Below are 22294 nucleotides of genomic sequence, written 5' to 3' on the forward strand. Positions count from 1 at the left end.
GAAAGACAATTTACACGAGACATTGAATGAAACAAGATTTAGGCCTACCTGAAGGAACCTCTAACTAAAAGAAAGGTTCTGGTAGAGAGAACTGGCGATATAGATACTTGATCCAAGTAAGGAAATTAAGAGAGCAAGGCAGAAAATTCTTTTACCTTTTACATCGACGAAACTCGTGTGGACAGCAAACTACTTTCAGAAAAAGTTGACAGTATACTGGCATTGAAGGAGCCATGGACAATTTTAATGGAAGCAACAGGAATGTTGCGGTAAACACTGGGTCTAATGCTGGATTTATTTGTGAATGTTCTCCACCACGTATTTTACATTTGCCCTAGCGCTTTTTCAAATTACCGAGACATTTTGCATTAGATTTTGTGTCTCCCAGCGGTGCGTTTTTAATCTTATTTGTCCTTGTAAAAGAATGTGAATACTGAGCAACTTACATTCGCCGCTGTTTTCCTTCGTAATTCAAAACTTTTGGAACAAATTTAACCACAACAACCAAACAGTTTCATGGCATGGATATGCCTGCATCGTCAGCGACATCTCTGACTGTGATTCGGTGATTGTTCATAGTCATTTCTTTCACTTCTTCTCATATGCGATTTGACGTACAGAGCGTTTGTCATCCTCAACATTTTCACGGCCTTCTTCATTTACACCACTCTTGAATCTCTGTTTTCTCATAGCTGACGCGCCATAAGCAATATTTCACATTATGAAACTTTGATGCACTTTATTCTGTTCTTATTGCAAAATTTAATACAATTCTCTGATTGATTTTCAAACAAAATAAACAATAACTTTTCTGACTGCTAGCAACAGACTAAATATCGGACATGGCTAACATTGTAAAGATACTTTTGAGAGACGTTTCCTTCGTGTAGCAGCAACTGTTGCATTTCAACGCAGCCCTTCAAAGAAAATTTCTACCTCTTAGTTAGCGGAAAAACAACAAATAAAATGGTTCAAATGGCTCTAAGCACTATGGGACTTAACATCCGAGGTCATCAGTCCCCTAGACTTAGAACTACTTAAACCTAACTAACCTAAGGACATCGCAGACATCCATGCCGGAGGCAGGATTAGAACCTGCGACCGTAGCAGCCGCGTGGTCCGGACTGAAGCGCCTAGAACCGATCGGCCACAGCGGCCGGCAAGAAAATAACAATAAGCTTTAAATTGTAGAGCATAATTGCAAGATGTGTTCAAACTCCTATCAGAATACAGGGTGTTATAAAAAGGTACGGCCAAACTTTCAAGAAACATTCCTCACCCACAAATAAAGAAAAGATGTTATGTGGACATGTGTCCGGAAACGCTTAATTTCCATGTTAGAGCTCATTTTAATTTCGTCAGTATGTACTGTACTTCCTCGATTCATCGCCAGTTGGCCCAATTGAAGGAAGGTAATCCTGACTTCGGTGCTTGTGTTGACATGCGACTCATTGCTCTACAGTACTAGCATCAAGCACATCAGTACTTAGCATCAACAGGTTAGTGTTATCACGAACGTCGTTTTGCAGTCAGTACAATGTTTACAAATGCGGAGTCGGCAGATACCCATTTGATGTATGGACTAGCACGGGGCAATAGCCGTGGCGCGGTACGTTTGTATCGAGACAGATTTCCAGAACGAAGGTGTCCCGACAGGAAGACGTTCGAAGCAATTGATCGGCGTCTTAGGGAGCATGGATCATTCCAGCCTATGACTCGCGACTGGGGAAGACCTAGAGCGACGAGGACACCTGCAATGGACGAGGCAATTCTTCGTGCAGTTGACGATAACCCTAATGTCAGCGTCAGAGAAGTTGCTGCTGTACAAGGTATGGAGAGTGCTACGGGAGAACCAGTTGTTTCCGTACCATGTACAGCGTGTGCAGGCACTATCAGCAGCTGATTGGCCTCCACGGGTACACTTCTGCGAATGGTTCATCCAACAATGTGTCAATCCTCATTTCAGTGCAAATGTTCTGTTTACGGATTAGGCTTCATTCCAACGTGATCAAATTGTAAATTTTGACAATCAACATGTGTGGGCTGACGAGAATCCGCACGCATTTGTGCAATCACGTCATCAACACAGATTTTCTGTGAACGTTTGGGCAGGCATTGTTGGTGATGTCTTGATTGGGCCCCATGTTCTTCCACCTACGCTCAATGGAGCACGTTATCATGATTTCAAACGGGATACTCTACCTGTGCTGCTAGAACATGTGCCTTTACAAGTACGACACAACATGTGGTTCATGCACGATGGAGCTCCTGCATATTTCAGTCGAAGTGTTCGTACGCTTCTCAACAACAGATTCGGTGACCGATGGATTGGTAGAGGCGGACCAATTCCATGGCCTTCACGCTCTCCTGACCTCAACCCTCTTGACTTTCATTTATTGGGGCATTTGAAGGCTCTTGTCTACGCAACCCCGGTACCAAATGTAGAGACTCTTCATGCTCGTATTGTGGACGGCTGTGATACAATACGCCATTCTCCAGGGCTGCATCAGCGCATCAGGGATTCCATGCGACGGAGGGTGGATGCATGTATCCTCGCTAACAGAGGACATTTTGAACATTTCCCGTAACAAAGTGTTTGAAGTCACGCTGGTACGTTCTGTTGCTGTGTGTTTCTATTCCATGATTAATGTGATTTGAAGAGAAGTAATAAAATGAGCTCTAACATGGAAGGTAAGCGTTTCCGGACACATGTCCACATAACATATTTTCTTTCTTTGTGTGTGACGAATGTTTCCTGAAAGTTTGGCCGTACCTTTTTGTAACACCCTGTATATCCGTCGTTTTAAAATGAGATAGTAGACGAGCATGCATTCAGATGGACAGGAATTCGGTTCTGTATTTGTAGTAGATATATGAATCTTAATTTATAACATCGGTTCTTACGTTGATTTTACTCTACAACGCAGTGTATTTGAAGAAGACAATTGACTTCTATACTACGTAACTTATTTATCTGAAAATAAACGCTGCCCCGACGTGTCTGCACACTGCGTCGCTACAGATTACTCGCGTCGCGCAAGTGCAAAACTTTGTGAAACAGCTTGTGGAAGCGCCTTGTGACGTATGCCCGTGGTCAGGGCGGGAATACGTCCGCTCGCTCATGAGTTTACCGACAGATTATAGTAAGCAGGTGAGAACCTCATTGCGGAGCACCACAAGTATTTATTCTCTTATTGCTATCTCCCGAAACAACTGTGTTTATTCTTCTTTTTTCCTATTTCTGATCGACTTCTAATGACTAAGGCTCCATCTTCAGGCACATTAGCTTGATAGTCATGTCGTAAACATCGGCATATACATCGGGTTATCGTACGGCAGCATCTGTCTGGCTTACGGTAACCAGCTATTCTTGTAGATGTTTATTACATAGATTACTAAGGCAATGTGCGTGAAGATGATGATCTGGAGCTTCTAAATGGATCAATATTACTAATAACGAAACATCAATAAACGCTCTTGATTCGAGATAAAATAATAATAAAGAAATCGATGTGTCTCTTGAAGCTTTCTCGGTCACAGAATAAGATGTTATTACTCTGCCTTGCTGATTTTGACGTTCTTCCTCGAAATGAAACAAGCGACGCTACGACCACATTTGAATTTAAGCAATGAAACGTCTTTTGTAAACATAACGCTGGTGAGAAAGGTCTACACATCTCAGTAACGGCAAGTTCATACGATCATCTCAAAAAATCAAACTTGTTAGTCCCTCTCTCCATATTTACTGTTCAACGCGACACATTTTTCCGGGCAGTGGATCAGTTGGAGATGACCTTGGTTGTAAAAGTTTAGATTTTGACTGTTCAGGAAATGTTCCGCACCGTACTTGACCATGTCGTTATCAAATGGTTCAAATGACTCTGAGCACTATGGGACTCAACATCTGAGGTCATCAGTCCTCTAGAACTTAGAACTACTTAAACCTAACTAACGTAAGGACATCACACACATCCATGCCCGTAGCAGGATTCGAACCTGCGACCGTAGAAGCAGCGCGGTTCCAGACTGAAGCGCCTAGAACCGCTCTGCCACAGCTGCCGGCTCTAGATACTTTGTCTCGTTACTCACGTGAATGCCTATTTCTTCGATATTTGCTAAATATGGCTTGGGCAAAGACGATGGAAATGGAAATGATCGTATGGCATTGTTGGCCGTATTGCAAGTTCTTTTTAGTTGACGCCACGTCGGCGACTTGCGGGTCAATGATGATGAAGGACACACAACACCCACTCCCCTGCCGGAATCGAACCCGGGCCCCCTGCGTGGTAAGCGGTAACGCTACCGCTACCCTACAGAGGCGGACGGCAAAGACGATAGTGGAGAAATCGAAAGAGGAGACGCTGGTGGATACGCAAACAGTTTGCGGAGGGGCCACGTTTCGGCTGTAATTTACTTTCGACTTTGAAAGAAGAAGTCAGTCATCGGTATTTCATATTTTTTGGACAGGTCTTCGAGAGCAAACTTTTTCTCCTTGCGATTTTTGTATTCGGAATTACTAACTTCCCACAAACACGACGCCAAGTGGAAAACTTCGTTCAGTTGTAGCATTTTCTCCCTTGGCCTCATATTGATAAGTGATGTTTAAGAGTAATAAAAATCATCATCGTTATCTCCTACATCTACATGTACATACATACTCCGCAATCCACCATACGGTGCGTGACGGAGGGTACCTCGTACCACAACTAGCATCTTCTCTCCCTGTTCCACTCCCAAACAGAACGAGGGAAAAAAAAACTGCCTATATGCCTCTGTACGAGCCCTAATCTCTCTTATCTTTGTGGTCTTTCCGCGAAATGTAAGTTGGCAGCAGTAAAATTGTACTGCAGTCAGCCTCAAATGCTAGTTCTCTAAATTTCCTCCGGAGCGATTCACGAAAAGAACGCCTCCTTTCCTCTAGAGACTCCCACCCGAGTTCCTGAAGCATTTCCGTAACACTCGCGTGATGATCAAACCTACCAGTAACAAATCTAGCAGCCCGCCTCTGAATTGCTTCTATGCCCTCCCCCAGTCCGACCTGATAGGGATCCGAAACGCTAAACGCTCGAGCAGTACTCAAGAATAGGTCGTATTAGTGTTTTATAAGCGGTCTCCTTTACAGATGAACCACATCTTCCCAAAATTCTACCAATGAACCGAAGGCGACTATCCGCCTTCCCCACAACTGCCATTACATGCTTGTCCCACTTCTTATCGCTCTGAAATGTTACGCCCAAATATTTAATCGACGTGACTGTGTCAAGCGCTACACTACTAATGGAGTATTCAAACATTACGGGATTCTTTTTCCTATTCATCTGCATTAATTTACATTTATCTATATTTAGAGTTAGCTGGCATTCTTTACACCAATCACAAATCCTGTCCAAGTCATCTTGTATCCTCCTACAGTCACGCAACGACGACACCTTCCCGTACACCACAGCATAATCAGCGAACAGCAGCACACTGCTATCCACCCTATCCAAAAGATCATGTATGTATATAGAAAACAACAGCGGACCTACCACACTTCCCTGGGGCACTCCACATGATACCCCCACCTCCGATGAACACTCACCATCGAGGACAACGTACTGAGTTCTATTACTTAAGAAGTCTTCGAGCCACTCACATACTTGGGAACCAATCCCATATGCTCGTACCTTAGTCAGGAGTCTGCAGTGGGGCACTGAGTCAAACGCTTTCCGGAAGTCAAGGAATATGGCATCCTTCCAAGGATTAGGTGTTGTAGTCACCTGTTCCGGTCTACATCACACACCCATCCTCTTACGAGGTCTACCTAGTTCTCTCTTTGCAGTCGGGCGATAATTCATTATCTTTTCCGGCAGTCAGTTTTCTGTCATTCTGTCAACATGATCCTTCCATTTCATTCTGTTCTCTTCTATCCTGCCATTTAATGAAAAAATTTGAAAATGTGATCTTATCGTTACATTCGTTATTTTATCCATGTTACTAATTATGGCCTCTTACAAATCCCATGTACTTCATCTCTGCTGCCTCTACACGTTTCTTTTTTTTCTATTTTTCTTTTTACTGTCCATGCTTCAGAAGCATATACTAAAATAGGTACAGCCATAACTTTGTAGAATTTCATGTGTTTGTTTTCTTGTATTGCTTCCCGAAGATCTTTCACTTGCTTCCTTTCAATGTCCTTGTCATATTTAAAACTAGTATCACGTCCTAGAGTGTTGTAGTGTAATACTTGTTCTAAAATTTTCTTATTTATTATTATTTTTGATCTGACTGGATTGTATCCTTTGAAATCCATTTTCTTTGTCTTATTTGCAGATATAGTTAAGTTGTAACATATCGCTTTTTGTCTCCTTCTACATACTGCTCTTCGTAAATTACCTTCTGCTTCCTGTGTAATTATCTGGTCAACAATATATAGTAGAGTACTTAATGTTACACTAGATCCTAAAAATATCCTAATAAAAACCAAAATAATAAAAAAAAACCGACGAAGCATTTCTCACTGCGCTAAGACAATAACTGGAGGCCATGTCTATGCAATCGTCCACATTAGAAAGTATTGAGTAGCATTGTCTAAGAATTGTCACATGTCTCCCATTTCAAATTGAAGTGAAAAGTTCTGCGATTTTGCTGCAAAAGCGTGTCTATAGACGAGAAATGTCTCTCAAATTGTCTATATACAAAATCGCTCGATTGTCTATAGACACTATCTAGGTACAAGAATCGCTCGATTTTGTATACTAGTGTGTACAAGGCTTACACGCGAACCTCAGCACTTTTTTCTCGCCGATATTCAGCGTGGTCGTACGATTTGAGACGTCAAATTACAGCGCGTAGCCAAAGCTATCGTCATAGGTCTCTGTCTAACCACAACCTCGGATGTAGTGACATATTTGAAAATAAACATTAAATACTTGTGACAAGCAATCTCATTGCTGCTCGTTTCATTCACAGTAATGTAAGCTGTACTCTTAGGTTCCTGCCTAGTCACATTCTCGGAGATCGTTAAATATTCGGAAAAAGCGGCCAAATATTTGTGGCACGTATGAATACAAAGTCATCGCTGATTTCAGAATCAGTAACAAACGCGAAGATAGCATACAGCAGGACGCTGGTCCTCTTCCTTCAGCTCCGTAAGTCGGTATCTCTCACTACACGACCACGCTGAATATGGCAGTTGTGTACATTATCGTTAATCTGTTATTATTTATCTGAATTTTTTGCAGCGAATGCGACATAACTGACTTTTAATTACAAGAAATCCTATCAAGGGTATCGCAATCACGATAAATCTTCAATGCACCAAAAATAACTGCAAGGCGCACATGCTGGCTACAGAATATCAAAACCGATACCAGTATTTTAATTCAGAATAACCGCTATTTTTCGGTATTTGTCTTCTCTCAGTTAGATGTTTCTATTTTTTACTAATAACCAGGTAAACGAAATATCAAGTAATTGTAGCAGCAGTGATAAAACTTTTCGTTTTTAAGTAAATCTTTTTTAAGGGACGAGTAATTTTTAGACTGTAAAATTTGTATAGCTTTTAAACATCGCATTATTATAGAAAATGTGAAAAAGCGGTAAGCATAACAATGTCAAATGAAACGAGCAACAAACACGCGGCATAAGAATCGGTACTGCATTGCTGAGACAGTAATGTACCAGTTACCAAGTGGTATGCCCTGTCAGATGGCAGCCGTGTACTTGCGGTGTTCAAGACTTTTCCCATCTGGTCTGTATTGTACTGTCTCACCGTCGTCATCGGACATTAGATGTACTACAGAATGGCACCAACTCTAGTTTGGAAAATTTTACGAAGTGCGGTATCAGTGATGTACAATACCCTGTTTGCTTCAAAAGATTAAAAACGGGAAGGGGCACAACAAACTTGTGACATAATATAGTGGGAAAACTTAAGACTTAACAGTTAATTCATAGTTCGTTCAAAATGTTCAACTGTGTGTGAAATCTTATGGGACTTAACTGCTAAGGTCATCAGTCCCTAAGCTTACACACTACTTAATCTAAATTATCCTAAGGACAAACACACACACCCATGCCCGAGGGAGGACTCGAACCTCCACCGGGACCAGCCGCACATAAGAAAGCTGCTGATGTGCTACATGTGTCCACATAACGTGCCTTCATATGGATGAAGATGGTGACCGAAAGAACAGATACCATCTTCATATAGATAAGGCTTACCGGCCAATGACCTTCTTCAGCCACACAGCTGGTCTGATATTCCGTAGGCTCTTACTTTGTTTATCAAGCGACAGTGCGGAACTGTATCGAACGCCTTCCGGAAGTCAAGAAAAATAGCATCTACCTTGGAGCCTGTATCTAATATTTTCTGGGTCTCATGAACAAATAAAGCGAGTTGGGTCTCACACGATCGCTGTTTCCGAAATCCATGATGATTCCTAAATAGTAGATTCTGGGTTTCCAAAAACGACATGATACTCGAGCAAAAAACATGTTCTAAAATTCTACAACAGATCGACGTCAGAGGTATAGGTCTATAGTTTTGCGCATCTGCTCGACGACCCTTCTTGAAGACTGGGACTACCTGTGCTCTTTTCCAATCATTTGGAACCTTCCGTTCCTCTAGAGACTTGCGGTACACGGCTGTTAGAAGGGGGGCAAGTTCTTTCGCGTACTCTGTGTAGAATCGAATTGGTATCCCGTTAGGTCCAGTGGACTTTCCTCTGTTGAGTGATTCCAGTTGCTTTTATATTCCTTGGACACTTATTTCGATGTCAGCCATTTTTTCGTTTGTGCGAGGATTTAGAGAAGGAACTGCAGTGCGGTCTTCCTCTGTGAAACAGCTTTGGAAAAAGGTGTTTAGTATTTCAGCTTTACGCGTGTCATCCTCTGTTTCAATGCCTTCATCATCCCGGAGTGTCTGGATATGCTGTTTCGAGCCACTTACTGATTTAACGTAAGACCAGAACTGCGTAGGATTTTCTGTCAAGTCGGTACATAGAATTTTACTTTCGAATTTACTGAACGCTTTACGCATAGCCCGCCTTACGCTAACTTTGACATCGTTTAGCTTCTGTTTGTCTGAGAGGTTTTGGCTGCGTTTAAACTTGGAGTGAAGCTCTCTTTGCTTTCGCAGTAGTTTCCTAACTTTGTTGTTGTACCACGGTGGGTTTTTCCCGTCCCTCACAGTTTTACTCGGCACGTACCTGTCTAAATCGCATTTTACGATTGCCTTGAACTTTTTCCATAAACACTCAACATTGTCAGTGCCGGTACAGAAATTTTCGTTTTGATCTGTTAGGTAGTCTGAAATCTGCCTTCTATTACTCTTGCTAAACAGATAAACCTTCCTACCTTTTTTTTCTATTCCTATTAACTTCCATATTCAGGGATGCTGCAACAGCCTTATGATCACTGATTCCCTGTTCTGCACATACAGAGTCGAAAAGTTCGTGTCTGTTTGTTATCAGTAGGTCCAAGATGTTATCTCCACGAGTCGGTTCTCTGTTTAATTGCTCGAGGTAATTTTCGGATAGTGCACTCAGTATAATGTCACTCGATGCTCTGTCCCTACCACCCGTCCTAAACATCTGAGTGTCCCAGTCTATATCTGGTAAATTGAAATCTCCACCTAAGACTATAACATGCTGAGAAAATTTATGTGAAATGTATTCCAAATTTTCTCTCAGTTGTTCTGCCACTAATGCTGCTGAGTCGGGAGGTCGGTAAAAGGAGCCAATTATTAACCTAGCTCGGTTGTTGAGTGTAACCTCCACCCATAATAATTCACAGGAACTATCCACTTCTACTTCACTACAGGATAAACTACTACTAACAGCGACGAACACTCCACCACCGGTTGCATGCAATCTATCCTTTCTAAACACCGTCTGTACCTTTGTAAAAATTTCGGCAGAATTTATCTCTGGCTTGAGCCAGCTTTCCGTACCTATAACGATTTCAGCTTCGTTGCTTTCTATCAGCGCTTGAAGTTCCGGTACTTTACCAACGCAGCTTCGACAGTTAACAATTACAATACCGATTGCTGCTTGGTCCCCGCATGTTCTGACTTTGCCCCGCACCCGTTGAGGCTGTTGCCCTTTCTGTACTTGCCCAAGGCCATCTAACCTAAAAAAACCGCCCAGCCCACGCCACACAACCCCTGCTACCCGTGTAGCCGCTTGTTGCGTGTAGTGGACTCCTGACCTATCCAGCGGAACCCGAAACCCCACCACCCTATGGCGCAAGTCGAGGAATGTGGTGTGTGAACAGTAAGTTGGGAATGTGGGTCTCACGATGAGCGTGCCCGAGATAAATCCCTGCAATCGCACTAACCTTTGTGTCCTCGGTGGCTCAGACGCATAGAGTGACTGCCATGTAACCAGGAGGATCCTGGGTTAGAGTAGCGGTCGGGGCACACATTTTCAGGTGTCCCCGTTGATATCTGTTGTTGTTTGTTTGGGGGGAAGAGACCAAACAGCGAGGTCATCGGTCTCATCGGATGAGGGAAGGATGGGGAAGGAAGTCGGCCGTACCCTTTCAAAGGTACCATCCCGGCATTTGCCTGGATCGATTTAGGGAAATCACGGAAAACCTAAATCAGGATGGCCGGACGCGGGATTGAACCGTCGTCCTCCCGAATGCGAGTCCAGTGTGCTAACCACTGCGCCACCTCGCTCGGTCCGTTGATATCTATCAACGCCTGTAAGCAGCTGAAGGTCTGGATTTCATTGTAATTTCATAATTATCCGGTTGCAGCCCTTGAAAATGGACAAATGTACAAGAAAATGGAGTTCTTCACCCTCAGCTATCACTCTATAGCACTGACTGTTCGTAATGTCCAGCTAATGGTGTGAACCCGGGCTACAATACGATTTTTGAGCACAGTTTCATAAAATTTGAATTTATAGGAGAATACTGGTGATTTTTCTGTAGTAATCAACCACTAATCACTTTTCGAGAAAAGCAGCGAACGGTGGACAGACTAAGTTTTATTTTATTAGCTTAGTGATACTTCGATACTGTGTATCTCAAAACTCAGGGAGTCAAAATGTTTCAATCTTTGTTCGATATCTACGTTTAATACGGAAAATAACAAGAATAAAAAAACGGAAAATTGGTTATTTCAGAAACCATTCATTTTGAGCGGTTTTAATAGTCCTGTTACACAGGCGTTGAAACAAAGCGATAACCGACACGCTTGCGCGAAGTTGAGTTTAGGGTGCTGGCTAGAGTCTCGTGCCCTTACGCAGATGCGGTGTGCGAGAGAGAGGACGAATATTCTCCGCGAACGTTGGCGGGAGTTGCCGAAGGTGACCGATGCTGTCTTGCCTGATAACACAGTCGAGTGAGCACTTCTCGTCAGCCACGCTTACCTGCAAAGACGCCGGATGTCACGCGTTTGCACTCGTTTGCATAATGCCTCCAATTTGAAGGGTGCGCATGCGCGACGGAGCCACGCTTGCAACTTTACGCTTCCTGCATCTTTCCGGCAGTGCCATTAACGTAATCGACCATAACGGGTCGTATTGGTTCATCTGCTCGATATAGTCACGAAATGACTGGACAACAGCAGAACGTCGGTGCAGGACAATCCAAAAAGAATCCGATGGAAGAATGAGTTCGATTTTTTAAGTGTCTATCCTATGTTCCTCTTTCCCCAGGGTTTGTATTGCAAGGCAATATTTGGAACACTCGTTTCTTTCATTCGTTCCAGATTTTTCTTCCAGTTTCGTTTATATATTTCTATTTGGTCATTTACTGCAAAAATATACAGTTCTTGTCGTACGTCTGCATTAGGAATCCCGTACAACTTAGTACAAGCTTTTGACTGCTCGTCAAAATTCAGCCGCCTGAATGTGACTGGAATCTTTTCTCTCCATATCCCAGGTTTCACTGTCATACAGTTGGACCTGTATGCCTATGATCTTACGGAATTTCAGTTTTGTGATTATTCGTGTATTTTTTCTGCTTTCAGTGCGACATCCACTCTGATTTCTCTGTAATCTAACATCGTATCTTCGTTAAAGAGCTCCGTCGGTAAATGAAGTGTTTAACTGGTTCCAAAATATCATCTTTAGCTACAGTTCTTGTTGTGTTGGCAGAAGAGCCAACACCGTGTGATGAATGGAGGCCGAAATGCACGCGTTTTAGCTCACGCAGGCTGGCGTGAGGAGGGAAGGACTATACTGACGAGAGGTCTGGAACATGACAAGGAATTAGAATTCAGAAAGCGGACGGAATTCGTTTGATACTTAACTTTAATCCATTAATGATGAACGTCGCTCTTGACGGTACATGATTCACAATATTATCAGTTCAGAATACATTCTTGAAGAATATGGCGCCTTGGTAGGTCGTAGCACATGACGTAGCTGAAGGCTAGGCTAAATTGTCGTCTCTGCAAATGAGAGCGTATGTAGTCAGTGAACCATAGCTAGCAAAGTTGGCTGTACAGCTGGGGCGAGTGCTAGAAAGTCTCTCTAGACCTGCCGTGTGGCGGCGCTCGGTCTGCAATCACTGATAGTGGCGACACGCGGGTCCGACGTATACTAACGGACCGCGGTAGACTTAAAGGCTACCACCTAGCAAGTATGATGCCTAGTGGTGACACCACAGTTATGTTTCATATTGGGTATTTCGTATGAAATATCATTACCTAATACCGGGTCGGAATAACAAAGTGATTGACGTCCGGCTGTTCATAGGGCTGCTACCACAGCAGCAGCCAATCAGAGAACACGCTTGGCCGCGCCTCCTGTTTCCTTCACCGTTGTCAAATCTCTCTTCTACTGCAAGAAGCGCCTACTGTAGCCAGTTGTAGCCGACGCTCGCGACCGGTAACGTAAACAATTGTGATCCCTTACGTTGCGTGCTTTGGTTCTCTGTGCGGCGAGTTTATTTTGCGCTACAGAATGTCTCAAGCTTGTAACGGCAGTGTGCAACATATGTGGCTGCTAAACTGAAATTTCTGCGATATGTTCCTGTTTTGCGTGGTCAGACACGTGAGTTTGTGGGCTCGGTGTGACAACATTTCGAGAAAGTCAGACACAATGGTACAATTCTGATGCCCCTAAACGAAGGTAGTCGAAAGAACTGCAGACGCCTTAAAGATACACAAAAATACTGACGTCAAAATTTGTAAGGGTAAATACTGTACAGAAGGAGAAGAGCCTGGTTCATCCAAACGGCGGACATCATCAAAAAAGAGAAGAATAGAATCACGTGTAAAAAAATTGGACTCCTCAACAAGATGGTGTTCGACGCCACATATATGGATACTAGGAGAGAAAAGAACATCTAACTTTTAAAAAACTGTGCGTTACTACGACCGAGGCAGAGTTATTCAGTGGCAGCAAAATGTATTTGTTAACGTTTATCAGAGCACTCGGTTGTCGGAGTAAAAAAAGTAATGGACGAAAAATTATAATGGAGAGAGATAACAAAAGTAGCGTGACCTTGTCGATTTTAAGAACTGTCGCTAAAGTGCCTTTTGAAGACACTGTGTGGCTCGACGAACCCTGGATAAACGGCGGTCTTTCTGTCAGAAAATACTGGACAGATGATAGCATATATGGAAGTTCTGCTGATCCGGTGGGGAAGGGATCAAGAATTATTGTCCTGCATGCAGGAGCTGCATGTGGTATCGTACCTAACGACTACCACGAGGAGATGAACCACGACACTTTCCTGAAGTAGTTCAAGGGGCAACTACCGGAAAACGTAGAGTGGCCGTTAGTCACTGTAATGGACAATGCCCCATACCATTCAGTTATTAAAGATAAAGCTCCAACGATGGAAACGAAAGAAGTCAACATCGTTGAATGCTTGAAACGCCACAACGTGAAAATTCAGGACTATTTATGTAAGGTGCAACTCACGGAAATAGTAAAGAAAAGTAAGACACGCACTGTACACGTTATGGAAGAGGCAGCTAAAGAACAAGGCCACAGGGTTCTTAGGATTCCACCATACCACTGCCACACCATCGAAATGATTTGGGCAGAAATTCAAAGACTGTTAGAGGAAGCAGTGTCACAATGTTGTACGCCACACAGATACGGTTCTTAAAGAAGAGTGGAAAAGTGAAGTGAGTATCGAGAAAACTAACTGGCATTTACCCTCTGGCTTAATTCATCTTTATTTTTGTGTTTGTATTTCTTGATTTTGATCGACTGGTGTGTACTGCAGTTACACAATTAAGTGAGGGGTAAGTACTCAAGCAGTTTCCATTATTTTAATAGTGTTAGTTATTTACCTGAGCGGTTTCGATCCATTGTAAAAGCACTTACGTATCCAATACGACAACTGAACGTGATTCATTCTGATTATTATAAAAACAGTGTTCTTCTTGTTGCTTTTTTAAAAATATGCAAATAGTGAGGACATAGCATCACTTTATACAGGGGAGTGCGTTTGTTAAACCACAAGGATGTAACGATCTTGCCCGCATCTCGTGGTCGTGCGGTAGCGTTCTCGCTTCCCACGCCCGGGTTCCCGGGTTCGATTCCCGGCGGGGTCAGGGATTTTCTCTGCCTCGTGATGGCTGGGTGTTGTGTGCTGTCCTTAGGTTAGTTAGGTTTAAGTAGTTCTAAGTTCTAGGGGACTTATGACCGTAGCAGTTAAGTCCCATAGTGCTCAGAGCCATTTTTTTTAACGATCTTGTAAAGCGAACTCAATATTGCATAATAAAAGGCAGCGTCAGAAGGAAGTTTAAACCGCACAGCCATAATGCGCGCTGGCGGCCGATGTGGCCGAGCGGTTCTAGGCGCTTCAGTCCGGAACCGCGCTGCTGCTACGGTCGCAGGTTCGAATCCTGCCTCGTGCATGGCTGTGTGTGATGTCCTTAGGTATGTTAGGTTTACATAGTTCTAAGTCTAGGGGACTGATGACCTCAGATATTAAGTCCCATAGTGCTTAGAGCCATTTGAACCATAATGCGCGCTCACACACCGGCAAACCGACAACAACGCCCCCTTCCACGCTGTACTGTGCTTCGTCGACAATCACTTTGTTATTCTGATCAAGGTATAGTTTTATGTAGTGCTATCTAAAAATTGTAAACCTTTCCAGTAAAGATATACTGATTTTTTGCATTTAGTCTTCAGCAGTTGCCGTTAACACAATGTCATCAGCATATAATAGCACATTACTATGTTCTTGTTTGCAAGAGTACATTCTGGCAGTATTTGTTTCTATTTTAGGATTGGCGTCGTGTATATAAATATTAAAAAGAGTAGGCAATGAAGTTGACGCTTGTCTCTGACCTTGGGTTATAAAAATATTTTCTTCTACATAATCCGTCATGCAATTATATTTTAGAAAACCGCCAATTTATGACCCAGCTGAAATAAAAAAGTTATCCATTATCGTATTCTTCACATTGTTTATTGAAATTTCTCGGCGTATGTGTCGAGCTGCATGCACTTGCTCAAGCCGATACGTATCTTCAATTTCATAGCTATCTCTGCCAAGCATAAAGCTGCGCAAAACAAAACAGGCCTGTATGCAGTCTACAGAAAATGGGTGAACTAGTGCATTCTGCTTCTTTTCAAACGACGTTAAGGCTCATTCATGCAAGCATCTGTGCGCGTTTCATTTCACGGAGTGTGTCCTGAGACGAGGGAAGCGTGAAATGGAGCTACCGTGCCGCTCACAACAGCAGTAGCCGCACAAAGAATGTGAAATCGCCGCTGCGGCATGCCGCGTAAAGTGACTTCTTGTAGACAGCTGCCGAACAAGTGAGGCACGTGGCTTGCACCCAGCTAGATAGAAACTTCAGGACTAATGAAGCAGCGTCTAACTGACTGACGTGACGTAAGCGCATCGTCTGGCATTCAACATCGGCGGCAGATGAATGTCGAGTGCTTGCATTTGTCGCGCTACGGCCGGTATTACACTATCAAATTTCTTTGTCAAAGATTTGATCAAAGATGTGATCAAATATTCCGTCAAATATATTTGACAAAGATCTTTGACGTAGCGCTAGAAGGGGTATTACACTCTCATCATATTTTTCGTCAAAGTTCAAGATGGCTGACAACAACTTGTTACTAACCGCAGCAGTTGCACGTACCACAATTGCACTGTGTGCACATGTGGAAGAGAAGCTGTGGGAAAAAAGGAAACATACCTGGATGAAGCCGTGGGTTTTACGACGACACAATAAAAGCATTCAACAAAAATTGTTACGTGAGCTTATAGTGGAGGACGTCAAGTCGTACATCAATTACTTAAGAATGGGTGAGCATACATTTCTGTATGTGCTCAATGAAGTGTATCCTCATATAACAAAGCACAATATTCACTTAAGAACTGCTACATCTGCAGAAGACAGGCTCACTGTAACACTCCGATTCCTTGCTACAGGAGAGGGTTGGGTTAGGTTAGGTCAGGTCAGATCTCAAATCTTCTTAATCTATTTTTGTATTCAGCGTGCCTCACGTTGTAAAGCGCCTCATCAGCTTCATACATCTCTATTAACTTTGTAGTTGTTGCCACACACCAATTGTATTTACCAGCAATGTTTATAAAAACACTACAGACGACAGAATGCTGCAGCGATGCTAGCGCTCCATGTGGTAACATGTCACATTGCAGTGAACAGAAGACAAGCGACTTCTTTGATCAAATCTACAGCGAGGCCCTAGATTTGATCAAATATTGGACGACATTTCACAAAGTTCCCTATTACACCTTCAAATCTCTTTGACAAAGAGATTTGATAGTGTAAAACCGGCCTACCAGACTGCGCTGTATTATGGTAATTAAGAGACTTTGTGCTTTTGTTTTGCTATTGTGACTAGCTAGGAGGGTAAGAAATGATCCTGAGTTCAATGTTCATTCTGTTGGTCTTGAGTTTGTATTTACGACAGCAGTGCTGAACGGCGCAACGGAAAGGCGGAACATAAAGAATGAGAAATGACTGCACGTGAAATGTCAGAGACAGGTGCACAAACGAAATTAATTTAAGAGATATGTGCAAAAGAAAGAGGATATAGAACTAAACAGAAATATGTAATGTGGTTTCGTATGAACCAACAGCCTTGAAATAGGCACTAACGTACCGAAAGAAGATTCTACATCCATCCTTCCCCTAGCCAATCTATAATTAAATATATAGCTTTCGTTAGTTAATTTCATTATTTGTTTTGTGAGAGCGAAAGCTTTCGATGCAGCAAAATAAGAAAGCAAAGATAGAGGATGCGGCAGCGGGAGCTCGCCTCCAAACAACACTTTACCGAAAGGTCTTCATCAGTATGGAGAATATGACTCACCAGTTGTCCAAATGTGTGCCGTATTTAAATTACAAATACATCATGTTTCGGAAAGACATGATTCCATCATGATTATAGCACAGTATAACATTTTTAATAACTTCATAATGGGCTCATGTCTTTCCAAAACATATTGTGTTTTTAAATTAAATAAGGCATACACCTGGACAATTGATGGGTCATAACTTCCGAACTAAAATGTAAATGTAGTGTGACGAGGGCCTCCCGTCGGGTAGTGGGTGCAAGTCTTTCGATTTGACGCCACTTCGGTGACTTGCGAGTCGATGGGGATGAAATGATGATGGTTAGGACAACACAGCACCCAGTCCCCGAGCGAAGAAAATCTCCTACCCAGCCGGGAATCGAACCGGGCTCTTTAGGATTGACATTCTATCGCGCTGACCACGCAGCTACCGGGGGACTTCCGAACTGATACCGTAATATACACTCCTGGAAATTGAAATAAGAACACCGTGAATTCATTGTCCCAGGAAGGGGAAACTTTATTGACACATTCCTGGGGTCAGATACATCACATGATCACACTGACAGAACCACAGGCACATAGACACAGGCAACAGAGCATGCACAATGTCGGCACTAGTACAGTGTATATCCACCTTTCGCAGCAATGCAGGCTGCTATTCTCCCATGGAGACGATTGTAGAGATGCTGGATGTAGTCCTGTGGAACGGCTTGCCATGCCATTTCCACCTGGCGCCTCAGTTGGACCAGCGTTCGTGCTGGACGTGCAGACCGCGTGAGACGACGCTTCATCCAGTCCCAAACATGCTCAATGGGGTACAGATCCGGAGATCTTGCTGGCCAGGGTAGTTGACTTACACCTTCTAGAGCACGTTGGGTGGCACGGGATACATGCGGACGTGCATTGTCCTGTTGGAACAGCAAGTTCCCTTGCCGGTCTAGGAATGGTAGAACGATGGGTTCGATGACGGTTTGGATGTACCGTGCACTATTCAGTGTCCCCTCGACGATCACCAGTGGTGTACGGTCAGTGTAGGAGATCGCTCCCCACACCATGATGCCGGGTGTTGGCCCTGTGTGCCTCGGTCGTATGCAGTCCTGATTGTGGCGCTCACCTGCACGGCGCCAAACACGCATACGACCATCATTGGCACCAAGGCAGAAGCGACTCTCATCGCTGAAGACGACACGTCTCCATTCGTCCCTCCATTCACGCCTGTCGCGACACCACTGGAGGCGGGCTGCACGATGTTGGGGCGTGAGCGGAAGACGACCTAACGTTGTGCGGGACCGTAGCCCAGCTTCATGGAGACGGTTGCGAATGGTCCTCGCCGATACCCCAGGAGCAACAGTGTCCCTAATTTGCTGGGAAGTGGCGGTGCGGTCCGCTACGGCACTGCGTAGGATCCTACGGTCTTGGCGTGCATCCGTGCGTCGCTGCGGTCCGGTCCCAGGTCGACGGGCACGTGCACCTTCCGCCGACCACTGGCGACAACATCGATGTACTGTGGAGACCTCACGCCCCACGTGTTGAGCAATTCGGCGGTACGTCCACCCGGCCTCCCGCATGCCCACTATACGCCCTCGCTCAAAGTCCGTCAACTGCACATACGGTTCACGTCCACGCTGTCGCGGCATGCTACCAGTGTTAAAGACTGCGATGGAGCTCCGTATGCCACGGCAAACTGGCTGACACTGACGGCGGCGGTGCACAAATGCTGCGCAGCTAGCGCCATTCGACGGCCAACACCGCGGTTCCTGGTGTGTCCGCTGTGCCGTGCGTGTGATCATTGCTTGTACAGCCCTCTCGCAGTGTCCGGAGCAAGTATGGTGGGTCTGACACACCGGTGTCAATGTGTTCTTTTTTCCATTTCCAGGAGTGTAGATTCACTCTGGCTTCACAACAGGTATCTTTTAATACTCTACCATTACTGTTGCAGCTATACATCCCATCGTCAGTAAAATATAGCCAACACGTATTTTGCGCGTCTGTTGATTAACGTTAATTAAATATACTAAAGCCAGGAAATCTTCATCGACCGAAGAAGACGTGGTGCCATGTCGCTAATTGTTGTCATTTCTATTAGTGTCGAGTCACACTCGTGACACGCCAGCGCCACGTGTCTGAAACGCCATGTTTCACATCGCTCGGTTGTCGCAGCACGTGTGTTAGCCGCGTGGCAGGGCCACCTACAGCTTGCCCCGCATTCCGTGAGTGCGGGCCGCGTGTTGGTGCGTGAGACGACTGCGGCGCGCGCTACTTCCGCGTGTGCGCGCATAGCAAATGAAAGAGAAAGAAATATGGCATAAGAATATTTTAGGCATTGTGAGAAAGCGCCAGTACAACTCCCGCTAAAAGTTGGCCTACTAGTCTGTTACGCGTGGGATGCGCAGGGGAAGCTACCTGGTTTTGCTTGGAGCGGGAATGCGAGAGGGAAAATACTGGCGCCAGCAACTTACAGTTGCGCATTCCTCGTACCAAGCAGCTGCTATCGAATAAATTTCACTCAGATATAACATGCAGTCCTGAAAGCAAATTATACTCTTGAAATGCGGTACTTATTTGTAAAAAAAAAAATAAATGAAAATGAATTAAGGGTGTTGTAATACAACGCAGTAGCTAAGAAAATTAGCCAACACCCCTTTGCGTTCTTGGATAAACCGCAGTTTCATCTGTCACCCAAATAATTTTGGAGGAATTATTTTCTACAAGTACGGAAATTATATAATTTCTTGAGTGAAATAAATAGTGTCCGCCTACTACATGAAGTTCTTTTAAAATTTTGACAAATACAAAATGAAAATGAGCATTATGTAGATCTTGTTTACTCGTAAAAATTTCTTTCAGTGCCAGCTTAGAAAACTGCATGCTTGTTTCGATCATTTACTTTTGAGACAGAACTACAAAAGCAGACCATATTTTTTTCGTGTTTCGATTCGATAGATCCATAATTTAAAAAAAAAAAACTGTGTGTGTTTAAAAGCTGATCAGGTTACAGAATGTAGCAGTAACATTCTAGCAATAGCAGAATAGCAACTTACATTTCGTTATTTCAGTAGAAACTAAATATATCGCATAATTGCGCGGTCCATGTGTTATAGCGCTATTCCTGAGGTAGATACTACTGGTGCTTAGTGACGTCACAGCGTCAGCCAGTCAGCGCAGAATACTTCCTACTCAGCCTTATTCTTCTGCGGAGCTCGCTCCGCGCGGTGACACGACATTGTTAACCTGTGTCTGTTTATCATGCCCAGTTTCGTGAAGCAATCCGCTTGTTTTACTTAGCAATGCCACCGAATGCGAAAAGTGGAGTTGTAAATTCACGCAAGACTTGCAAAAAGAGTTGTCTTTTTTTCTTTTACAGAAGTGTTCAACACTTGCAATGTATGCAAAGAAATGGTTTCCGTTGCTCACGGCGGAAAACTCGATATACAACGGCATTTAACATCTGAAAAGCATAGAAAAGCGCTGACCGTTGCAAGTACATCGTCATCGCTGTCAAATTACTTCCGTCAAAAAAAAAAAAATACGGCGATCAAGAATTTGAAAGAGCCGAAGGTTTGTGCGTTTTCCACACCGGCAAGCCACAATCAGAGTTTCAGATCGATGGAGTGCACTTCTAAATTAATTCAAAAAGTGTTTGAAAAGACGTTTCACTGTGGAAAAACTAAGCGTGAGGGAACAGTAAAGCCTATGATTGAGCCGTATTCTTTAGACAGCCTGAAGACAGACTTACGATGTCCCATTTATCTGTATATGTACATAGGTTTCAACCCATAAAGACAGCAAAATATTTCCAATACTACTGCGGTATTTCCATCGTACAATTCGAATTGACGTCAGAATATTAGATATCCTGGCGAAACTGCAGTTATTTTACGGTATAAGATTCTTTATGAGGATGTTCTTGAAAAGCAAAACCTTAAAGAGAAAATGACTGGAATTTGTGCTGATAGCGAAAATACAAATTTTCGTGTTCACCGTGAAGGACTATGCGACGTTTTCTTCAAAATTCAAGAGAAAAATAGTTGGTGTCGTATGTGCAGCACACTTTGCACACAACGCTATACAAACTTCAGCAGATTTGTTACCAGTGGACGTCATATATATTATTGCGAAGATATATTTTGGCACTTACATATATATATTCACAGTCTGTGTAACAGGTCTCAAAGATTTTTGCCAAGAATCAGAGGTGCAGTACAAAAGTTTTTTGGGATGTAGTAAAACAAAATGCCTTGCATTTTTGCCTGCAGTTTAGAGAATCTTGAAAATGTACGTTCCATTGAAAACTTACTTCTTATCGAAAGAAAAATGTCCAGCTCTACTACATGCATTTTTCTTTAATGAATGCTCGGAGCTGTGGCTAAAATTCGTACACTATTCAAGCTGCATTATTAAACGATTCCGTGTAAATGATGGAAGAAGATAAAATTATGTTTACGGAAGTTTCTCACTTGTTTGTGGATCTGAAAAACAAGTAAACAAACCACTTAGAAAATGATTGCAGTCCCCTGAGCATACAAAATGAGTCAAAAACAGCTTGTGGAGAGCGGGCAAATCGACAAAAATTATTTTATGGGGCATATACGTAACGTCTGTCACATCTGCTATACTCCATAGAGAAACATGTTCATCAGTGCATTCTAAACATATAAGTGGATTGAGCAAAAACAATGCCTGAAATAGCTGACGTAGAGCAGGCTTACCAATATTAGGAAATGGTGCAGATGCCTACGACGGCAACGACAACAGCAGAAGGTAACTTTTTCGATGAAATAAGCTGTCTGAAATTACTCTGATGCGCCAAAGAAACTGATATAGGCATGCGTATTCAAATACAAAGATATGTTAACAGGTAGAATACAGCACTGCGGTCGGCAAACGCCTGTATAAGACATAAGACAACAAGTGTCTGGCGTAGCTGTTAGATCGCTTACTGCTGCTACAATGGCAGGTTATCAAGATTTAAGTAAATTTGAACATGATTTTATAGTCGGCGCACGGGCAATGGCACACAGCATCTCCGAGGTAGCGATGAATTCGG

General features: G+C 43.4%; 1 protein-coding gene across 1 annotated transcript in view; it reads left to right on the forward strand.

Moving 5' to 3' along the window:
- The window catches only part of LOC126166463 (uncharacterized), a 543996-nt gene that overhangs the window by 140041 nt on the left and 381661 nt on the right, over positions 1–22294 (forward strand). The window lies entirely within an intron of this gene.

Source organism: Schistocerca cancellata, chromosome 1 (assembly GCF_023864275.1).
Source record: "Schistocerca cancellata isolate TAMUIC-IGC-003103 chromosome 1, iqSchCanc2.1, whole genome shotgun sequence".
Taxonomy (NCBI): domain Eukaryota; kingdom Metazoa; phylum Arthropoda; class Insecta; order Orthoptera; family Acrididae; genus Schistocerca; species Schistocerca cancellata.